General features: G+C 49.4%; 1 non-coding gene across 1 annotated transcript; it reads right to left on the bottom strand.

Annotated features, from left to right (window-relative positions):
• Positions 1-8,955: 8,955 nt before the first annotated feature.
• Positions 8,956-9,028, bottom strand: TRNAV-UAC. The gene has a single exon. It is a non-coding gene; the product is annotated as a tRNA-Val (tRNA).
• Positions 9,029-9,918: the final 890 nt, after the last annotated feature.

Below are 9,918 nucleotides of genomic sequence, written 5' to 3'. Positions count from 1 at the left end.
ATGGTGTTTTCTGACCTCGTTGAGTATGCGCACCAGGACACGTATCCTACTAAGCACTTTGTGGATTCCCTTCATCCTTGCCACAGTCCTTTGAGGTAGGCACCGATCTGATTTACATGGGGGGGGGTGCTGGGGTGGCACCTGGGTGGCTCAGTCAGTTAAGCGTCCGACTTCGGCTCAGGTCATGATCTCACGGTTCCTGAGTTCGAGCCCGGCGTCGGGCCTGTGCTGACAGCTCAGAGCCTGGAGCCTTCTTTGGATTCTGCGTCTTCCTGTCTCTCTGCTCCTCTTCTGCTCATGCTCACTCGCTCTCTTGCTCTCTCTCTCTCAAAAAAAAAAAGATGGGGAGGCTGGGACGCAGGGAGGGAAGTCACTGACCCATGGGCATGGGGTGACGTCCAGGTGAGTGGTGGTCGCTCACCCTGGCCCCTGGGACTCCATATCTCTCTGCAACCATCCCTGCCTCTTCCCCCCTTCCCACGCCCTCTCTGTGGCAGAGGGTGACAGGCCATGTCTGTTCCCTGTTGGCTTCCTAGAGATCCTTGATAAATGCTTTAATTGTGTCACCTGTTATATACCTCTTTAAAATTATCTGTATCTGGGGCACCTGGGTGGTTCAGCTGGTTAAGCGTCCAACTCCTGATTTCCACTCAGGGCACGATCCCCCGCTTTGTGAGTTCAAGCCCCGTGTCAGGCTCTGTGATGACAGTGCCTAGCCTGCTTGCTTGGGATCCTCTCTCTCTCTCTCTCTCTCTCTCTCTCATAAATACATTTTTAAAAACATTATCTGGATCGGGGCACCTGGGTGGCTCAGTTGGTTAAGCATCCAACTTCGGCTCAGGTCACGATCTCAGGGCTCGTGAGTTCGAGCCCAGTGTCAGGCTCTGTGTTGACAGCTCAGAGCCTGGAGCCTGCTTCAGATTCTGTGTCTCCCTCTCTCTGCCCCTTCCCCAGCTCACACTCTGTCTCTGTCTCTCTCAAAAATAAGTAAGCATTTATATATATATATATATATATATATATATATATATATATAAAATCTGGATCAATACATCTGTTATGGACTTCAAGCTCATTAAAATATTGAAACACACTGTATTCTGTATGCAGACACTTGATAAATTACATTTGTGCCCCAACTGTATTTGTAAAGCTTTCGAAACAGCTTAAATGCCTAATACATTTAGCCGCGTTAATAACTGAATTAACAAACGTTGGTATAACCATTCAATGAAGTAATTTGCAGCACATGGAAATGATGGTGATAAAGGCTATAATCACATGAATACTTATGACAGATAAAACAGTGAGTGAAAAAAAGAAGCATATAAAATGACACATATCGTATGTCAGAATTATGGAAAAATTAGTCTACACATGAAAACAGACACACAGGAAAAGCAAAAGAATATTACAACGAAATGCTGATAATTGTTGCATTTAACAGTGGTTATTAATGTACTGGAGCGAGTTTTTTCTTTTTCCTTTTCTTTTATTCTTTTTTTAAAATGGTTTGGGATCATGTTAGTTTCAGACTGAAAACATGTTATTTATTTAGAAGGTTTTTTTTTTTCTGAAAGTAAGAATGATGGATTTGGGCCCAATTTCATATGATTTATGCTACTACCTAATCATTTGCATGTCAGGCCTGGCTCCCTGGCTCTGTACATCCCTGAAGATGAAAGCTACCTGGCCAAGGAGGCTCTCCCTAAGTCTGCCTGCCCGTTGGCAAGATGCATGTTACAGATCAAGCACTTTAGGCTTTGTCTTATAAATTAGGAGGAGCGGAGATGAAAAGAACCGAGCGTCTTGAGGTTTTAATACAAATTCTGCCAACAGAAAAGTTCTATCACTTTCTAGAGGCAGCGCTGTCCATCAAATGCTCCCCAGGGACGTGGAACCGCTTGGTCAGTGAGCTCCAGATAAAAGCAGCTCATGATCAGAACGCCTCCTCTCTGCAGTGGCCAGTGCCGCTGGGTACGTCATCGCTCTCCGGCCTCTGAGAGGATTCTGGCATTCTCGTAGGGGTGTGCCAGATTGGAAGCGAGCCTCGAGGGACATAAAAATGTCAATGAATAGCTGGGAAGAAGCCCTCAGAAGAAGCTGGGGTGAAACTCTATTTCTTTCTTTCGCGTTTATTTATCTTTGAGAGAGAGCACGCAGGGGAGGGGCAGAGAGAGAGGGAGACAGAGGGGCCGAAGAAGGACGCGCACTGTCAGCACAGAGCCGGACGCAGGGCTCGAACTCAGGAGCCATGGGATCGTGACCTGAGCTGAAGTGGGACACTTAACCAACTGAGCCACCCAGGAGCCTCGAAACTCTCTTTAAGTGGAGCCACCACGAGTCTCCGTTACACATCTGCTTCACCTGTGCCTGACTTGGGTTTTAACATCAAGAACTCTCACCCAGTGCCACCGACCTACTGACTCAGAACCCGGAATATAACGGGTGCCCCGGGTGACTGACAGGCACACAGAGGGTTGAGAAGCACCAACCAGCAGAGCTCTATGAAGGCCAGCCCAGGATTTTATGAATAAGGTGAAGAGTTGACGGTGGTCTTTAGCTTTCAAGAACCATTTTAGCTGATTTGACAAACATCACCCCGAAGTACATGTGACTGTCGCGGGACGCACGGGCTCAGTCATGAGGATGGTGATTGCCTGTGGGGGTGGAGAGCACTCTGGGAGGCTTTGCGGAGGGGACAGGCAGACAGGGAGTGGAGGGGAGGAAATGGACATGAGCTTCTGTAGAGGAGGGGTTGGGGATCGAGAGAGCTGGAAGGTGGGCCTGAGCAAACACATTCAAAGGGATGCCTTCCTCAGAGCTGCATCTGACCCAGATGTGCCTTTCTTTCAGGCTTAGAAAACCGAATCCCTTCCTGTGCTTTGCCCCCCCGAACTTGCAGACAGCCACTCAGAAGAGAAAGGACTTCAACAGCACTGGACCAAGCCAGGGACACGAGGGGCAGGGAATCCAGTGACCTCCACCTCTCCTCTCTAATGCTGCTGAAAAGAAGAGTTCTTAGGGATAGCAGAGACTTGCATTTTTCCTTTAGGTTGTTTGTGTTTGTTTGTTTGCATGTATTTTTTTTGTTTGTTTGTTTGGTTTGGTTTTAAAGAGGGAAGTTTTATTTTTGCTCAGGTCAACCTTCTCTCTACCTAAAAAAAATTAAACGTGAGACAATACACAGGTTTCAGAAAGGGTGCCTCAGGAATAAAAAAGCTTCTGGAGTTTTGTGCAAGGCTACGCACACACCTTGGGTGGCTCCAGACCTTACTGGCCACAGCAGAAGTATCCAAATTCAGAGTTAGAGGCTAAGGCATGTAGTCTCACCCGAGTTTCCAGAATCCCCAGACACCGTCCTAGGCATTCCTCATCAGACAGGCATCATAATGAATGCCTGTGATCTTTCCTTCCTTCCTGCGCTCTGACTTTCGATTGCACTGGGTGGAAACCAACTCTTGGCATTGCAAGTTATTAGGCGAGAGAGGCACAGATTTATAAGTCTTCCTTCTTAGGAAATTACATATACCGACAACGTATTTCATACAACATACTCCATATTTTTGTGGCAGGTGCAGAAAGAATTCAAGTACATTGGTTCTAGGGAATGAAAACAGTGAGTTTCTTCTTCCTAAAGTCTTTGAAGAAACAATTTATAAGGTACCAATCTCTTGGATCTGAGAGCTGTACTCTCCAAAGTATAACCAGACCATCAAGAATCCGCTGCAGGAGCCGAGTCTAAGAAAAAGTTCCTAAGAAAACTGGACAACCTGGTAGGGGAGAGAAAATATCTGGGGCTGAGAAATAAAATTGTGTTGACATACCATTGCCATACACCTAGCACCACTATAAAGACAAACTACACCGTTCTCCAGAGGAATATGGCAATTCGTCATCCCGCACTACACTCGTGAGCCCAAGCAATGCTAAGCCAAAACCCCACAAAGCCTACACTTGGCAGCATGAAGGCTGAAAAGCACATTACTGGCCGAAAATTGCCGTGGATTAAATTCACATTAATTCATCTTAAGCCCCATAATATCTTGTCTGGGACGGACTGAAAAATGTTTGACCGTTCCGCACCAGAGACAGTAGATTCATGTCTCTGCTGAGTTTTGGGAGGCTGCTGACGAGCCCAATCCATCTATTAGAGAGATGAGATGAGATTGGTCTTTTTGAGAATAAGCAACACACAGGTCTTCAGGTCTGCGTCCACGCATACTATGCTTATTTTGATGAGGAACTGAGTTCTTGATAGAAAAATAACTTTTTTTTTTTTAAGTAGGCTTCGCGCCCGGCGCAGAGCTCAACTCGGGGCTCGAACTTAGGACACGGAGATCAAGACCTGAGCTGAGATCAAGAGTGGGGAGACTTAACCAACTAAGTCACCCAAGTGCCCCCCAAAATAACTTTTATTTATATTAATGCATTTCGGATGGCTTATGTATTAGTTGTCTCAGGCTGCTATAACAAAATACTGCAGTGTGCCTAAACAACAGACACTTACTTCTCATAGTTCCGGAGGCCAAGAGTCAAAGGTCAAGGTGCCGGCAGATTCGGTTTTGGGGAGGGGCCCAATTCCTGGCTTGCAGATGGCCGCCTTCTCAGTGTGTCTTCCTATTGGCATGGGGAGCGAGAGAGAACTCGAGCGAGCTCTGGTCTCACTCACTTGCTCTTCTTATGAGGACACTAATCCCACCCTTGGGGCCTCACCCTCATGGCCTCATCTGAACCTAATTCCTTCCAAGGGCCCCACCTCCAAACACCATCACGTTCAGGGTTAGGGCCTCAACATGTGAATGTAGGGAGGACACAGACATTCAGACCACAACAACTTCCCAATGGGAGGATGTAACGTGAACTAACACTGTCACAGAGGTTCTCTGAGCCCTCCACAACAGTTTTCCAATATTCATTTATGCACCCACAAACACTTCTGGGCTGCCATGTTAGTTACACCCCTTGGACGCAAGCAACATCCACTCACGCTTCGACTTAAAACCACGGCTTCCTGTTGTCTTTCAATTAAAGCCAACCCCCTTCACGTGGCTGACAACACCTGAAATTCAGGTTTGTTATTTCTCCAACCCGGCTCTCCCCACGTTTTCTTTCCCACAACCTAACGCATCTTTCTGCCTCTCTGGATTGTGCGACACCGCCCTTGGCTCGTCACGATTGCATCCTCTAGCCATCTCATTGACCCGCTAACCCCTCCTCGACCAGCCAGGCCCAGCTCAAACATGGAACGTTCAGAGATGGGATGACACCCATCTTTACCGTGGGGCCCGGTGGAAAGTTGTTCGGAGAAGGCGGGATTTGAGCTACAAGAAAGGACAAGTTGAATTTCCACAAGGAGGGCCGGTGGGTGCACACAGGCCTGTGGGGCCAGATCAGTCAGAAGCCATCTTGGAGGCACTAACACTTGTGCCAAGAATGGACCCTGGGGCGCCTGGGTGGCTCAGTCCGCTAAGCTTCCGACTTCGGCTCAGGTCGTGATCTCACAGTTAGTGAGTTCGAGCCCCTCATCAGGCTCTGTGCTGACAGCTCAGAGCCTAGAACCTGCTTCGGATTCTGCGTCTCCCTCTCTCTCTGCCTCTCTCCCACTTGCACTCTGTCTCTATGTCTCTCAAAAATAAATAAACATTTAAAAAAATTAAAAGAAAAGAATGGACAGTCTCCTACTTTACAGGATTCATAGGCCGCCAAGCATCGATTTTCGTAGGAAGAGGGATCGGGTCTAAATATTTTAAAGACCTTTTCAACTAAGGTAACTCTGAGGGCACGTGAATTATGCAAGCAGAGAGTTTCGGCTTCCTGTCTCCGACTGCAGAGTGCGCTCGGGACAGTTTATTTGAGATCTTTCTTAGTTATTTTCACGGAAGAGGGGCCCACACGTCCCCTTCATGCTCCTCTGGAATAGTTTCCAAATATGTACTAGAAGGCCACAACACAGCACCTAACCATCTATCTGGCCTCTGAGCCAGGTGTGTGTGTGTGTGTGTGTGTGTGTGTGCGCGCGCGTGTGTGTGTGCACGCGTGTGCACGTGCACGGGTGCACACGGGTGTGTGCAAGCACGCGCGTGTGCTGGTCACGACAGGCTGGAAGGGAGGTGCGGCGGGACAGGCCAAGCGAGCCGCGTTCCCGAACGTGGGCAGCGTGTCCGTTCGGACGCTGGCACAGCACGGTGGGGCTCGGGGAGCGCATTACCGGGGAATCACTTCAGCCGGCTTCCCTTTCACCCGCTGCAGACAGAGCGTAAAAATATCTCCAGCGGGCATTCTTCCCAAACAGGGGAGGCAATTCACTTTTCAGGGGAAATGCCCTGTTGAAAGAAAATGAAGTCCCCTGGGGGAAGGGGGGGGAGGGATGCGTCGGACTCCAGGGAGGTTCAGTGCCTAGGGTGTTTGGGGGGGGCACAGAGTGTCCAGTTGCCTTTGGGAGACCAAGAGAGGAATGTTGAGGTCTGACACCCCTCTGCAGGGGAGGGAGGTTGACTGAGGGAAGGTGAAGTTTTCCTCCGGCCAAGCTGCGGATTCCTCTTGTGAGGCCCGGGGCCAGCCCGGCAGCTGGCTGCCCCCGGGCCCTGCCCGGGGGGACTTTCTCGGGACAGAGCCCCGGGCCCACTCTGGCTCCTGCTTCCTGCGACAGCCACTCGGGTGCCCACGCCTCAACCAGGCGTATTTTCAAGCCACCCAAAAATAACAACATCTGATACGAGGCCTCCGAAGGCTTTGGCCGGGGTCATGTTACCAAATTCTTGACTCAAGGATTGTAAATGAGAACTCCTTTTTTTTTTTTTTTTTTTTTTTCCAGTCAGGCTATTTTTTTCCCTGTTTCTTTTCTCGAGCTGTTGGGAGAACCCCAACCAAGGAATCAGTGCTTAATGGGTCATGGGGTATAAATAGTAGTGTTGAGACCATAACACAAGGCTCTTTGTACTATCATGCAACTAAACCTAAAAAAAAAAAAAAAAAAAAAAAGCTTCCAGACAGACCAGCTAACATACCAGCATGGGGCTCTCTGGGGGAGTGTGTGTGGCATTGCTGACCACAGGCTACATTCTATATTTGTCCACTCCAGCGCTCCACTACTGAAGTCTATTTACAGCCTCACCGTGTACACAGGATACCCTATTCATGAAGTAGGTACTCAGAAAAAAAAAAAAAGAAACCATCCCATATATATTTTTGTGCCGCCGATAGTTCATACACATAAGCTGAAGCAACAAAAGTCAACACCGAAGCGGGAGTCCCAAGCTTTGTGAATATCTTCTTGCTTGTCCACGGGCAGCAAATGGGGACGAACATACCTGTTCCCTGAAAGTTGGCTCGAAGTCACGTGAGGTGTGGCTTCGAAGCTTAAGAGATGGAATCTGGGGGCTTCTTTGCTGTGAGGCACTCTTTAAATATGAGCGATTGTCCTAATTAAACTAAATTTCCATCACGGGGTCAGTTCTTTGATGAAGCGGAAGGAGACGATCCATAGGATCTATTAATTTGCCACCAGTCATTGTATTTGGAGACCCTGAGGGATCCTGAAAATGGATTAATTACGACAGGCCTGACGGTGGATTTCTGGGCGATTATGGTATTATAAGGGTTGCCAATTTTCATGTGACAGGGAAATTCACAGACGCTAACACAAGTCCTGTTATGATAGGAGAAGGGACCAGGCTGAGGGACAGGTGACTTAGCAGCTGACGAGTGCAACAATTCTCAGAATTTTGTGGCTCAGAATGTGTGCTGGCTACCAAGAACTGCGATTTTAGAAATAGAAAGTTCAGACGGCGAGCCCACTGGGCAGAAACTCGAATTCTTGGTTCAGGAACATGCCCGGAGGCGCTCAGGGCTGGGCCGAGGTTCTGGCCATTCAGCGTCCTATATTTAAATTCTGAGCCTGTCGGCAAAGTAATAGTAATAATAAATCTCCTGTGGCAAAGAGCCTCTTTCTTTTGTGGGCTCTCCTACAGGACTTGTTGGGCAAGATAGACCTCTGGGCTGCTGTGATCCCGCCTCCCCATCTTCCGGTGGGTAGTATGTGGGACAGCGTGGGAGGTGACACTTCTGCTCAAGCGGTTGGATTAACCAGAACATTAGCGGGAGAACAACACGGTGGGGGGCAGAGTGGGGTTCAGGCCGCACTGCGGAGGTACCTCAGAGGTGATGCCACCTGTTAACGAGGGTTCGTATTCTGGTAGCCGGTATTGGAGCTGTGTCGCCGGAGAGAAGGGAAGAAAGGTACAGGCAGAGCTGTTGGGTCCTAGCTCACACAGAACGCGGGGAGGGGAGCCACACTCTGAGACCGAGGGCTGCCCGTTGAGTGCCTACTTAGCAGTAGGCAGGAGCCAGTGCTAAGCGCTTTCCATAATCATCTCGTCCAGCGTGCACAAACTCCTCGTGATGCCGGTGCTTTGCTTACGCCTAGTCGACACACGGGGACAGAACCACGGCAAAGAGCGTGTCCAAGACCACATGGCTAACGGCACTGTGGAGGCAGAATTGGAATCCAGACTCTTTGATGTCAAAACCCAGGCTATTCCTGACTCGGCCGAACGTCTTCCTCTCTCCGTACCTCACATTCTAGGCACAGCAGTGCGTCTAGGACTCAGGATATCTCAGGGGTGAAGTCAGAGGAACCTCAGGGAGAAGAGGTCATAGTGCCATACGGCCCCCAGGGCTGGCCCTGGACGGGGGGCTCCTGGCTCCCCTCCATGCTGTGAGTGCCTGTCATCCTTGCTGGACAGAGATCAGGAACATCTGGGCCCGGAGCTGGGGACCTTCGAGCTGAGATTTCAGCCGGGTCTCTGTGCCGTAAGTTGATGAAAAGAAAATCTGCACTTCAGGACATTTGCACATACCCATGAAATCGTATTTAAGAAGATCCTGATTGGCACAGATGAAAACGCGCCCGTTTTCATCCTCCAGCTTTAAATGGAAACTAAGACAAGCTTGTGGTTCCACTGGGAATCGAACCCAGGATTTTCTGCATGTAAGGCAGATGTGCTAACCGCTACACCATGGAACCTGAAGACTCAGTTCCCGGCTCAAAGAGCATGTGCTATACAGTCCTGTGTTTTCACTTTTCCCGGCTCATTACCTGCCGTCAATCAGTTGGGAAGAAAATGAGCCCCTGACACATCCCAGGTCACAAGCCCACCTCACTCGCCTCACTTCATCTCACCTCCTAGGCATTCTATCATCTCACATCCTCGCAGGAAGTACAGTAAGATATTTTGAGAATGAGATCACATTCACGTAACTTTTATTACAGTATAGGCTTATAGTTATTCGATTTTATTATTAGTTATTGCTGTTCAGCTCTTACTGTGCCTAATTTATAAAGGAAGTAGGTATTTATCATAGGGATGTATGGGGTAGGAAAAAACATAGCATAGATGGGGCTGGGTACCATCCGTGGGGTTCGGGCATCCACTGGGGATGTGGGAACGCATCCCAGTGCCTAAGCTGGGGACTACCCTCGTCTGTCTTAGCCTCCCAGGGGCTACCCTGGTTAACTTCCTCGAGCTGCTGTGACGACAGCCCCAGACTCTTATATGCTGAACTTTGAGACACAAACTTCTCACCCTAAATCATGCCACCCTCTGCTCCTGCCAAGAATTGCTGAAGGACGGTCAGTGCTCTGAAGTCTTTGCCCCCTTCAATGCCAATTCAACACAGCACCCCCGGGAAATACCCGAGGAGGCTGCTTCGGATGCTTTCCTCGGAGTGACGGCTCGTATTTTCGGATCCCCACATCTGTTTATCTCTGCCTTCCCCAGGAGACTGAGAGCCCCCCCCATCCCCCATGAGCTCCTGGACCCTGCACGGTGCCTGGCGTGCGCGTGTGAGCGGGTCGGGCTCCCTGAGTGAGGCCACAGAGGCCACGAGAGCCAAGGAGCAGTGCCCGGGCAGCAC

The sequence above is a fragment of the Panthera leo genome, chromosome D2 (assembly GCF_018350215.1).
Source record: "Panthera leo isolate Ple1 chromosome D2, P.leo_Ple1_pat1.1, whole genome shotgun sequence".
Classification (NCBI taxonomy): domain Eukaryota; kingdom Metazoa; phylum Chordata; class Mammalia; order Carnivora; family Felidae; genus Panthera; species Panthera leo.
This window is presented reverse-complemented; position numbering and strand designations above follow the sequence as displayed.